The sequence below is a fragment of the Nomascus leucogenys genome, chromosome 8, assembly GCF_006542625.1.
Source record: "Nomascus leucogenys isolate Asia chromosome 8, Asia_NLE_v1, whole genome shotgun sequence".
In the NCBI taxonomy this organism is placed as follows: Eukaryota; Metazoa; Chordata; class Mammalia; order Primates; family Hylobatidae; genus Nomascus; species Nomascus leucogenys.
Window position 1 is genome coordinate 112099646 of NC_044388.1, and position 12587 is coordinate 112112232.

The following is a 12587-nucleotide window of genomic DNA, read 5'->3' on the forward strand; positions in this document are numbered from 1 at the left end:
CTGACCAACATGGAGAAACCCCGTCTCTACTAAAAATACAAAATTAGCCGGGCATAATGGCACACGCCTGTAGTCCCAGCTACTCGGGAGGCTGAGGCAGGAGAATCGCTTGAACCCGGGAGGCGGACGTTGCAGTGAGCCTAGATCGCCCCACGCGCCACTATACTCCAGCCTGGGCAACAAGAGCGAAACTCGGTCTCAAAAAAAACAAAACAAAACAAACAAAGTATGCACAAAGATGATCTCAGAGGTCACCTTTGGAACGATGGGGGTATTTTTTTATTTGTTTATTGAGTACTTTACTGCCTTATCTAAGTTTCAGCAAACACCTATTACTATTTGGACCAGTACCTTTTGTTTCTCAAAAAGCTGTCGGGGCCACGGGCGGGACCCGGACGGGGCGGGGCTACTGCAGGGCGGGGCTACTGCAGGGCGGGGCCGGCGCCAGGCGCATGCGCTCACCCTCGCCGATGCTCCAGCCAGGCCAGCTCGGCGAGCGTTTTCTCCTGGAGCGCCATCTCTCGCAGGCGCAGCAGCGCGGCCTCGTGCTGTGCTCGCAGCTCCTCCTCCCGCAGGCTCCGCTCCAGCATCTGCAGCTTGAAGCGGCCCAAGGCCCCTAAAGCTCTGGGTTCGGTGCTTCCGGGCATCGCGGGGCTCCACTAGGGTGGGCCGCGTCACCGCCTAGCTTCTAGACAGCTCCCGGCACAGGCCACCGCCTCCAAGAAGCCCTCTCGGACTGCCCGCCCTGCCCATCCCCCTATGCCGCCCCCGCTTCCCCGACTGCGAGCTGGCGGGGCAGGCAGGATCTTCATCATCTCGGCCTCACAACCAGCCCTGATCCAGGAAGCCCAGGCCACTTGCCCTAAAATACACAACCTGGGCGGGGGTTAACCCTGCCCAAAGCACCATGTTGAAATGCCTGCCCCCCCCCGCCCCCCGTCACCCAGGGCGGGAGGAATGGGCTTGGGTAGCTGTCAGCTGGAAGACCGGTGACGCGATGGCCGGAAGAACCTCCCAACCCAGGACCTGCCTTGGCCCTTCTTAGTGGAGGGACAGTTGGGTCCGGGGCCCACTACCAGGGCCGTGCTGGGCCCCGAAATTGTGCCTCTCCAGGGGAGCTCTCCACGTACCCGGTGGGTGGTGTCGTCCAGAGGGAAGAGCTTGGCCAGGGGCAGCTGGGAGAGGGCTCCGTCAGGGCCCCCCACCTCTGAGGAAGGAAGCGCCATGGTTGGGTCATGTAGGGGGCCTGAGTGCCCCTTGTCAGGGGCCATTTCTACCGGAGGGCCTCATAAAAGTAGGAGGTCTAGGGCAGTTTAGTGCCCCCACCCCATCCCGGACACACAGGGCTTCACGCAGAATCCACAAGACCACGCGGGAAGGGACAGGCAGTCTCCTGATGTGAAGTTCTGGTGTGTGACCCTACTGATGGTGGGAAAGACCAGACCAAAAGTAGAGGGAGCTCAGGGAGACAGCCCAGCTGCTCTGCTTCTACAGGAGGGGAGACTGAGGCCCAGAGAGGGAGAAGGGCTGTTCCGGGTCTAGCACCAAGGAGCTGGCAGGTGACAGCAGAGCCCAGATCCCCAGCTGAAGTAGCTGACCTGCTGCCGACCTCTGCTAGCCACACTTCTGTTCCTGAGTGATGGAAAAAGGAGCCTGTACTTCAGGCGATCCTTAAGGACTTTACCTCCCCACAAAGAGAGAGCAAAAGGGACTGGATTTTGGCTTTACCATCCCATCTGCAACAACTAAAAAAATCACATAAATACACACACACATATGTGTGTTTTTATAGAGATATGTGTGTGTATAGATATATATATTTTTTTTTTCACACACACACATATGAAATAACAGTTTTCCAGGCACTGGACTTGAGGCAACATAGCACAGTGATCCCTGAGAGACAGAAAACAAAGGAGGTGAGACCTGGGATGCTTACCGCTCACTGCCTGAGAGAGTTGCCAGGCTATGGTCAGGGAGGGGAAGCTGGCTGAGCTGGAGGACTCCCTGGGTAGAGAAGACAGCAGAGAGTCTGGGGGGGCCAAGGCGGCTGGAGTTTGTGGGTGCAGAGTGTCAGAGAGAGAGAGTCGCACAGAGAGAGGACCTCTGAGATCTATGAAGTGTCCCCCTGGAGTATTCAGTAGAGAACTGATGGATGAATGTGTGTCAAGAAGCTACAGATGCTGGGACAGAAGCATTGCAGGGGACTGGAAGCCTGGGAATGATGCCTGTTTCCAGTAGTCAGAGTCCTGGAGGACCTCAGGACTGCCAGGTCACTGGGCAGGCAGTGTACACAGAACGTTCTTGCCTTGACTGTGGGAAATGATTAGCCCCAGGCTGGGCACTGATCCAGATTGACCTGACACACCATTAACGCAAAGTCTAAAAGGACCAAATTACTTCCAAATAACTGCAGTCCCAAAGAAAGCTTAAGAATGTTTATAGGGGCCAGTGCGGTGGCTCACGCCTGTAATCTCAGCACTTTGGGAGGCCAAGGTGGGTGGATCACGAGGTCAGGAGATGGAGACCATCCTGGCCAACATGGTGAAAACCCGTCTCTACTAAAATACAAAAAATTAGCCGGGTGTGGTGGCGGGCGCCTGTAGTCCCAGCTATTTGGGAGGCTGAGGCAGGGGAATTGCTTGAACCTGGGTGATGGAGGTTGCAGTGAGCTGAGATTGCGCCACTGCACTCCAGCCTGGCGACAGAGTGAGACTCTGTCTCAAAAGGAAAAAAAAAAAAAAGGAATGTTTACAAGAATACAAAAATATCTAGCACTCAGCAAGGTAAAATTCACAGCGCCCAGAAGATATGCAAAGAAACCAGAAAACACAACCCGTAATGAGGAGGATAATTTATTAACACTATCCCAGGCTTGATGTGGGTGTGAGGATTGGCAGAGAAGGACATTAAAAGTTTCATAACTGTATCCCGTATGTTTAAAATGTTAAGTAGAGCCACAGAGGATATAAAACAAAAAGATCCAAATGGAATGTGTAAAGTGATGAAAATTAAAACACTTGAGATGAAAAACACACTGGATGGTATGAAGGGCAGACTAGACACTGCAGAAGGAGAGATGAATGAACTGGAAGACATAGCAATAGAAACTATCCAAAAGGAAACAGAGGAAAAAAGAATAAAAGAATACAAAGAACTTCAGTAAGCTCATAACTTCAAGTGGCCTAATATATGCGTAATTGTGTAAGGTCCAGCCCTACGGGGCTTAGCAGGTGTTCTCCCCATGTGCGGAGATGAGAGATTGTAAGAAACAAAGACACAAGGCAAAGAGATAAAGAGAAAATAGCTGGGCCCGGGGGACCACTGCCATCAAGAAGCAGAGACAGGTAGTGGCCCCCAGTGGCTGGGCATGCTCATATTTATTGTATACAAGACAAGGGGGCAGGGTAAGGAGGCTGAGTCGTCCAAGTGATTGATAGGGTCAAGCAAGTCACGTGATCATAGGACGGGGGTCCTTCCCTTTTAGGTAGCCGAAGCAGAGAGGGAAGGCAGCAAACGTCAGCGTTTTCTTCTATGCACTATAAGAAAGATCAAAGACTTTAAGACTTTCACTATTTCTTCTACCGCTATCTACTACGAACTTTAAAGAGGAACCAGGAGTACGGGAGGAACATGAAAGTGGACAAGGAGCGTGACTATTGAAGCACAGCTCCACAGGGAGGGGTTTAGGCCTCTCGATGACTGCGGGCAGGCTGGATAATATCCAACCTCCCACAAGAAGCTGGTGGAGCAGAGTGTTCCCTGACTTCAAGGAAAGGAGACTCCCTTTCACGGCCTGCTAAGTAACGGGTGCCTTCCCAGGCACTGGCATTACTGCTTGACCAAAGAGCCCTCAAGCGGCCCTTACGCAGGCGTGACAGAGGGCTCACCTCTTGCCTTCTAGGTCACTTCTCACAATGTCCCTTCAGCACCTGACCCTGTACCCGCCGGGTATTCCTTGGTTATATTAGTAATACAACAAAGAGTAACATTAAAAGCTAATGATAAATAATGTTTATACTGATTGATAATTGTCCGTGATCATCTCTATATCTAATTTGTATTATAATTATTCTTATTCTAACTATTTTCTTTGTTATACTGAAACGGTTTGCGCCTTCAGTCTCTTGCCTCGGCACCTGGGTAATCTTCTGCCCACATAATTTGAGTCCCTGAAGGAGAGGCGAGAGAAAGAGGAGCAAAAAGATATTTGAACACATAGTGGCTGAGCTATTTCCAAATATGAAGAAAATGAAAAATCCACAGGTCGAAGAATCTCAACAAACCCCAAGGACCAGAAACATGGGCTGGGCGCGGTGGCTTCTGCCTATACTCCCAGCACTTTTGGGAGGCTGAGGTGGGCAAATCACCTCAGGTCAGGAGTTCAAGACCAGCCTGGCCAACATGGTGAAATCCTGTCTCTACAAAAATACAAAAATTAGCCGGGTATGGTGGTGGGTGCCTGTAATCCCAGCTACTTGGGAGGCTGAGGCACAAGAACCACTTGAACTTGAGAGACAGAGGTTGCAGTGAGCCGAGACTGCGCCATTGCACTCCAGCTTGGGTGACAGAGTGAGACTCCGTCTCAAAAAATAAAAATAAAAAAATGAAGAATAACAATAACAAAGGACATCATAATAAAATTGCTCAAAACCAGTAACAAAGAGAAAGTCTTTTCTTTTTTCTCTTTATCGCAGTGGTGTGATCTCAGCTCACTGCAAGCTCCGCCTCCCGAGTTCGCACCATTCTCCTGCCTCAGCCTCCCAAGTAGCTGGGACTACAGGCGCCCACCACCGTGTCTGGCTAATTTTTTGTATTTTTAGTAGAGACGGGGTTTCACCATGTTAACCAGGATGGTCTTGATCTCCTGACCTCGTGATCTGCCCGCCTTGGCCTCCCAAAGTGCTGGGATTCCAGGCGTGAGCCATTGTGCCCAGCTGAGAAAGTCAAAAGCAGCCAGAGAAACAAAGACATGGTAATGTACCGATGAACCAGGAAGAATGGCAATCAATTTCTTGTCACAAACAACGCAAGCAAGAAGACAATGGAGCAATGTCTTCAAAGTACTGAAAGGGAAAAACCGCACCTAGAATTCTATGTCCAGGAAAGAGTACATCAAAAACAGAGATGAGATGAAGGTGTCCTTAGACATCTGAAAGCTAAAGACACCAGCAGACACGCACCACCAGAAATGCTAAGGGAAGTCCTTCCAGCAGAAGGACAAGGATGCGGGTTAGAAATCTACATCTACCCGAAGCAATGGAGAGCACCAGAAATGGTAAAATGACGACTAGGTGCAGATGTAAATATAAACACATATATTATTTAAAACTTTTAACAAGATAATTGGTTGTTTAAACAAAATGATAACAATGTATCACAGAGTTTATAAAACATTTAAAATAAGCCTGGGCAACATGGCAAAACCCCATCTCTACAAAAAATACAAAAATGGCTAGGCGCAGTGGCTCATGCCTCTTATCCCAGCACTTTGGGAGATTGAGGCAGGTGGATCACCTAAGGTCAGGAGTTCGAGACCAGCTTGGCCAACATGGTGAAACCCCGTCTCTACTAAAAATACAAAAATTAGCCGGGCATGGTGGCGTGCACCTGTAATCCCAACTACTCAGGAGGCTGAGGCAGGAGAATCGCTTGAACCCGTGAGGTGGAGGTTGCAGTGAGCCAAGATCGTGCCATTGCACTCCAGCCTGGGCAACAAGAGCAAAACTCCATCTCAAAAAAAAAAAAAAAATTAGCTTGGGGTGGTGGTGCATGCCTGTGGTCCCAGCGACTTGGGAGGCTGAGGAAGGAGGATTGCTTGAGCCCAGAAGGCAGAGGTTGCAGTGAGCCGAGATCTCACCACTGCACTTCAGCGTGGGTGACACACTGAAACCCCCATCTCAAAACATTTAAAATAAAATTTGTGACAACAATAACCTAAAGGTCAGGAAAGAAGAACTGGCCTTGTACTATAAGTGAAGTGGTCGACTGTATATACTATTATAAATCCTAAAGCAGCCACTAAAATAATAGAGTTATAGCTCCTGAGCCAACAATGGAGATAAAATGGAATCATAAAAAACATTGCTTAATCCAAAGGGAGGCAGAAACTAAGTGGAAGAAGAAAATATAGGACAGATAGAACAAAAGAAAAATAACCAGGTGAGACTCAAACCTAACCACATCCGTCATCACGTTCAATGTGAATAGTGTAAGCACCTCAATTAAAACGCAGAGATTGCCAGATTGATTTTTTAAAGCAAGATGCAACTCCACGCTGCCTGTAAGAAACACACTTGAAATACAGAGATGCAAATAAATGGAAAGTAAAAGGATGGCAGTGGATACCATGAAACACCCGTTGAAGGAGAGCCGGAGTGGCCGTATTAACATCAGACAAAATAGCCTTTGAAGCGAAGGATACTGCTGCGGATAAGAGGATTATTGCATAATGATAGAGGGGTCAGTTCATCAAGAGCACATAATGATCCTGCGTGTTTATGGGCCTGATGTCAGAGCTTCAGAATACATGAAGCAAAACCTGATAGAACTGCAAGGAGAACGGCAAATTGCAATGTGGTATTTCAATACCCGTCTCTTATTCATCGATAGGAATGTTAGGCAGAAAATCCAAGATGCAGTAGATTTGAAGAGCACGATCCACCAACTTGATCTAAGTGATACTATAGGACACTCCCCCCAGAAACAACACAATAGACATTGTCTTCAAGGAGCACCGAGTGACGTAGACTGGCTTCCAGGCTAAAACCTAAGTCTGGACATTACGAGGTTCACACAAATGTGTTTTGTGAACACAATGAAGTTAAACTAGGAATGCACAGCGGGTGCCAAGCCTGGAGATTGGGCGACTGTGGCCAGCTGGGAAGTCACCGCATCTGTCATGATCACACTGAGGGCTAAAATCGCCTTGTGGTGGTCTCGCCGCGCCATCCCTACAACCTGCACGCAGACCCTCCCTTGTTCGCTGACACACATCACACGGGAGGGGAGTCTGGACCAGGTTTCTGTGCAGCCCACGCTGGGGAGCCTGTGCAGAGAGCTTTCCCACCAGGGAAAGCCACTCAAAGGAGTGGAGGTGGGTGCACAACAGGCCTGGAACCAGGGAAGGGTTCCTGTTCCCGAAGACACCGAGACAGGTTGTACCCAGGCTTCCAGGAGATGGCAGCCACCTGGAGGCCAGCCTGGGGGTCATGCCAGCTCAGAGGAGCTGAGACCCTCTGTCCTAGAGCAAGGCCGACAGCAGCCTGTGCTCACCTGGCCTAGCTGCCTCGCTCACCCTCCCTGGGCTGCAGACCTCCCTTTGTGTCAGGCTGGTCCCCCAGCTCTAGGGAAGCTTTCCTGCTGAGATCCCGACTCAGGTCCCCCAGGCTGGGTGGGTGGAGATGGTGTCCCCCAGCTGTCTAACCCAGTTCCCCGGGCTCAAGGGATGCCAGGGGCTAGGGCTGCCCGAGGGTCAGTCACACGAGTGCTGGAGTCAGACAGACCTGGCTGCAGATCCCAGCTCCACTCTGCATGGCCTTAGGCAGCCACTGTAGCCCTCTGGGCCTCCCTGTTGTGCACCTGCCTCGGTTCCCCCCTCTCGGGTTCACACTGGCTGAGGGCTCTGCCTGCCTCCAGGCCTGGGTGGGGTTTTGAAAACACTGTCACCTGCAGAGGCTGGCTTGGCCACCATACTCTCTGGTCTGTCCTCGGGACCCTGGGAGGACGTGGCAGCATCTGTGTCCAGAGGCGGGTGTGACCTACAGGTGAGGACATGCCCAGGAGACTTGGCACCAGCACCTGCAGTGCCCACCCCACTGCCTGTGCCCAGAGACTCCCCAACCTGCATTTCCACATTGGGAGGGGGTGGCCATCCCCAGCCCCAGCCCCCGACCTCACCTGGGTGTGGCCGTCCCTGTGCTCTGAGAGGCTGTGGTCGGCTCTCCGTCCTTGCAAATCAGAGGCTGCTCCAGCTTCAGCGCCTCCTCTGGCCTGGCCTGGGCCGAGTGTCTCTCCATCAGCCGCTGTGGGGAGTGGGAGGTGTGTTGCGGAGAACGCAGGAGGCGACTCCACAACTGTGGGCATTGGGTCGGGGCGGTCAGGCCAAGCCCAGTCCCTAGGAGGAGCCTGAAGCTGGGCAAGTCTCCAACCTCAGGGGCCTCTGTCCATCTTGCAAGTGGGGCCGACAGCCCCCTTCTGCCTCCCAGAGAGGCCACTGCAAGGAAGCAGGAGTGGCCAGTGCCCAGCCAGGGCTGGAGGGTGTGGGAGCTGGGGGACCAGCTGCACGGAGACGGGTGGGAAGGAAACCCCAGCTCCGGTCCCGGCTGGGGGTGCTGGGAGGGCAGGCACAGGAGGGGAGCAAATCCTGTGATGCGGGGAGCAGGGAGGGAACAGGCAGGGATGCAGGGCAGGGTGTCTGTGTTGCTGTCGGTCTGAGGCTGCCTGTATGTGTACTCCCACACGCACACACATGTGCACACACACACACATGCACACACACCCACACGCGTGCACGCACATACTTCCATCACTCTCCTGGAGATGCCCGCCAACATGTACCGTGGATGTACTTCCCACCATCGACCCCTGAACCAAACACAGAAGAAAGGTCCACCTCCCAGAAGGCTTATCCGCTCCAGCCAGGTCACAGCCGTCAGCTGCCCCATCAATCCCCTGCCAGGGTCACCGCTCCTAGGCCTGGGTGACATTGTCATGGGGCAGGTGCTGAGCCACCCCCGGCAGTGGGAGCTGCCTGTTGGAGGGGACGCTATTGGCGCAGGATGGCCTGGCAGAGGCAGCTCAGGAGACACTAAGCTCCTTCCCGTCTGGCAAGAGACCTGGCGGTGGCGTAAGCACCACACGCATTTTGGGTTGCATGCTCCCATGGAGAGCCCAGGGCTCAGGGGCCTACCAAGCCTGGGACACGGACAGGTGGGAGGCTCCAATGGCCATCTGTGACCCAGCTTTGGTTCCCGCTGGGGCACGCCCCAGTGCCGGCACCCCCAGGACACAAGTGGCTGAAACCTCCTGTTTCTGCACAGAGTTTTTGTTTTAAAGGGCGCTCTAGCCTCTGGCTTGCCTCCTCTTGGCGAGGGGCGCCCACTGTTCCCGTGGACGTCTCCACACTCCTTCCCCGTGTGACTGACCTTCCCACCCAACCTCCTGCAGAGACGGGCTCCCCCTGCGGCAATCGGCCGCTACCTCCAGCCGCCTCCTGAAGAGCAGCCCATCCAGGGTCTGCTGTGTCTCCCAGGCCTCCAGCTTTGCCCGCTGCCGCAGGAGGGCCAACGCCCGCTTCTGCTGGTCCAGCTGCAGGGAGAACCCACAGCTCACGGTTCCTGCTGCCCCCAGCCAGGGAGGGTGGGCCCCTTCCTCGGGGGTCACCCCGAGGGATCCTGTGTCTGAGCAGGGCCCCTCCCTCCAGCCCACCGACTTTCTCTCCCTGCCAGGGGCTTCCCCATCAGCCCAGGAAGGCCAGGCACCCTCTGTCTGTTCCTCCCACCTGCATGCTCCCCTCCCTCTCACCCGGCCACCCTGTTTCTAAATTCTATAGTCTGCGCATTAGAGCCTCTTCCGCTTGGCCTCTGGGAGACAGAGGCTGCTCCCGGCTCACCGCCTAGCAGAAGGGGACCCAGCTGTCATCAGCCTTGGGCAAACCTTCAGAGAATCCAGAAAGCTGGAGGTCTTCTGCTGGGTGCTGGGAAGGCGTCTCACACATGGGTCCTCCTGCTGACCTGTGGAACCATGGAGGGGGGCAGCTGAGTGGTCCAGGCCGCTCTCCCGGCCTCTCCACCTGCAGGGAAACTGAGGCACAGAGGCCAGGAGTGCAGGTGGCCTGAGTCCTGAGCCCAGCTGGCATCAACTCCATCAACAAGAGCCCCTGCCCTGCACGTCGAGGAAGGGCTGGGAGGGCTGCAGCCCCACAGAAGGACACGGAGACCCGCTGCACCTCCTCGTCCCCGCTAAGGCTGGCTCTGCCTGACCCTGGCCAGGACCAACTCCAGGACGGATGGCAGGAGTCTGTGGGGAGGGCGGAGGCCCAGGACATGGGCTTTGCCCCCAGACAGACTGGGTCTGTCATGCATTTGCCATGTGACCTTGAACAAATCACTTGTCAGTCAGAGCCCAGTGGGGACACACAGGTTCCTCCTTCCCTTGTGGGAGGGTCCAAGGAGATAGTTTGGTACAGGCTGGCTGTGCACTCAGCAGGTAGAAGCTGCTGCTGACGGTGTGGACAGGGTGGGTGGGTGAAGACGGGCTGGGTGTGAATGGGGTGGGTAGGTGCTGATGGGGTGGGTGGGTGGGTGCTGAGGGGGTGAGTAGGTGCAGACGTGGTGGGTGGGTGCTCACAGGGTGGGCGGGTGCGAGGGGGTGGGTGGGTGCTCAATGGGTGGGCAGATGCTGAGGGGTGGGTGGGTGCTCACAGGGTGGGAGGGTGCTGAGGGGGTGGGTGGGTGCAGACAGGGTGGGTGGGTGCTGAGGGGGTGGGTGGGTGCTGACGTAAGCACCTGGCACAAGTCCAGGGCTCTCCTTGGAATTTCTGGGATTGGTCCAGGGCATGGTATGAAAACCTCAGCCTCAGGCCGGGCGCAGTGGCTCACGCTTGTAATCCCAGCACTTTGGGAGGCCGAGGTGGGCGGATCACGAGGTCAGGAGATCGAGACCACGGTGAAACCCTGTCTCTACTAAAAATACAAAAAAAATTAAACGGGCGTGGTGGCGGGCGCCTGTAGTCCCAGCTACTCGGAGAGGCTGAGACAGGAGAATGGTGTGAACCCGGGAGGCGGAGCTTGCAGTGAGCCAAGATTGCGCCACTGCACTCCAGCCTGGGCGACAGAGTGAGACTCCATCTCAAAAAAGAAAAAGAAAACCTCAGCCTCTTCCTTGGATAGTGAAGTCCCCAGTAGCAGCAGAGGGGGCTTCCCTTTCTCCTTGGTGGCCCCGAGTCCCAGCTCTGACTCTGAATGCCGTTGGAGCTCCTGGCCCCAGGGAGGCTGCCACCAGGAGGCGCTGCATGCAATGGGGTCTGCAGATGGTGGGGCCCCTGTGATGGCTTGCTGATGAGCGCCTTGGTCACTGTTGGCTGGTATATGGATGGAGCCAAGACCAGGATCCCCACTCCGACTGCCCCAAGAGTGGCGGCTCCTCCAGTGGACTGCTCACCTTCCCGGAATGGAGCAGCTCAGCCGTGAACCACAGCTAAGCCGGTTCCTGGGTATTTCCACAGCAGCAGAGGACACCCCAAAGCACCGAGACAGGGTGAGCAGCAGGGGGGCCTGGCCACCTGGCGTGCACTGAGCATTCGGGGTCACCCCCGTGGCCCCCATCTAACTGGTGATGATGGGAAGTGAAGACACTCTTACACTGCTTGGTTTGGGTTCGGGCGCCTGTTCTGAGCTGAAATTCCTTTTTTGCAAAGGGAAAAAACCATCCTTTGCTTTTGTTTCATGGCCCTGAGAGAGGCTGAAGCCAGAGAAGGGGCCCCAGCCACACCAAACGCCCCTCCGGCTCTTGGGAGCCCCACAGTCCCGTGGCCCCCACAGATCTCCCAGCTGTGGCCTGAGGAGGGGGAGTCCTGTTCATCACCAGCCATGTCAGCAACCAACAGATCAGGGGACGTGCGGGGACATGAGCTGTTTGTTCCTGAACTCTGAGCCGTGACCCAGGAGAAGGTGAGCGTCCGCGAGCTGGGCACAGGCCTGGTTGGACAGAGACGGCAGCAGTCACCCCAGTGAGTGCCCTGACTCCTCTAGCAATGGGTAAGGAGCCCCAAAAGTCTAGCTCCACGTGCCACCCCAAAGTCCCTGGTAGCCTGTGAGGGTGCAATGGGACAGTTTGACAGATGTTGGCACATGGCAGCTGCGGTCACTGCTGGTGGTGATGATGTTAACTAGCTACGTTCTCAGTCACGTGGCGTGGGTCCTGGGGAGTCACAGCCTCAAACCAGAATGAGGCTGACAGGACCCCTGCCCTCAGTGGGGGCTGTGGAGTTTGAGAGCCAGGGCCCTGCTGTCCAACATGGTGGCTGGCAGCCACACCCACTGTTTACATTTAAACTTAAACAGAAAATAAAACATAAAATGCCACTCTTCAGTCACATTGGCCACATTTCATGGCTTGACAGCCACATGTGGCTGGTGGCTACCATATCGTACAACTCAGAATCTGGAGCATTTCTCTCATTGCAGAAGGTTCTAGTGGACAGTGTGGTGTACATATTTAAGTCCAGAAAGTTCCACTGGACAGAGCTAGTCTACATGTTTAAGTCTAGAAGCTTCCATTGGACAGTTCTGGTCTATGTGTTTAAATCTAGAAGGTTCCATTGGACAGCTCTGGTCTAAGTCTAGAAGTTTCCATTGGACAGAGCTAGTCTACATGTTTCAGTCTAGAAGGTTCCATTGGACAGCTCTGGTGTAAGTGTTTATGTCTAGAAGATTCTCTCGGACAGTGCTGCCTCCAGTCATAAAAGCTAGACCCAACAGACTCCTGTTGCCTGTCCCCTTGGGGCTACTGCACCTTCCACCCATAGGATGGTGAATGAGGTATAGGGGTAAAAACTGCCCCTTCAGGCTGCCCCTTCCAAGGAG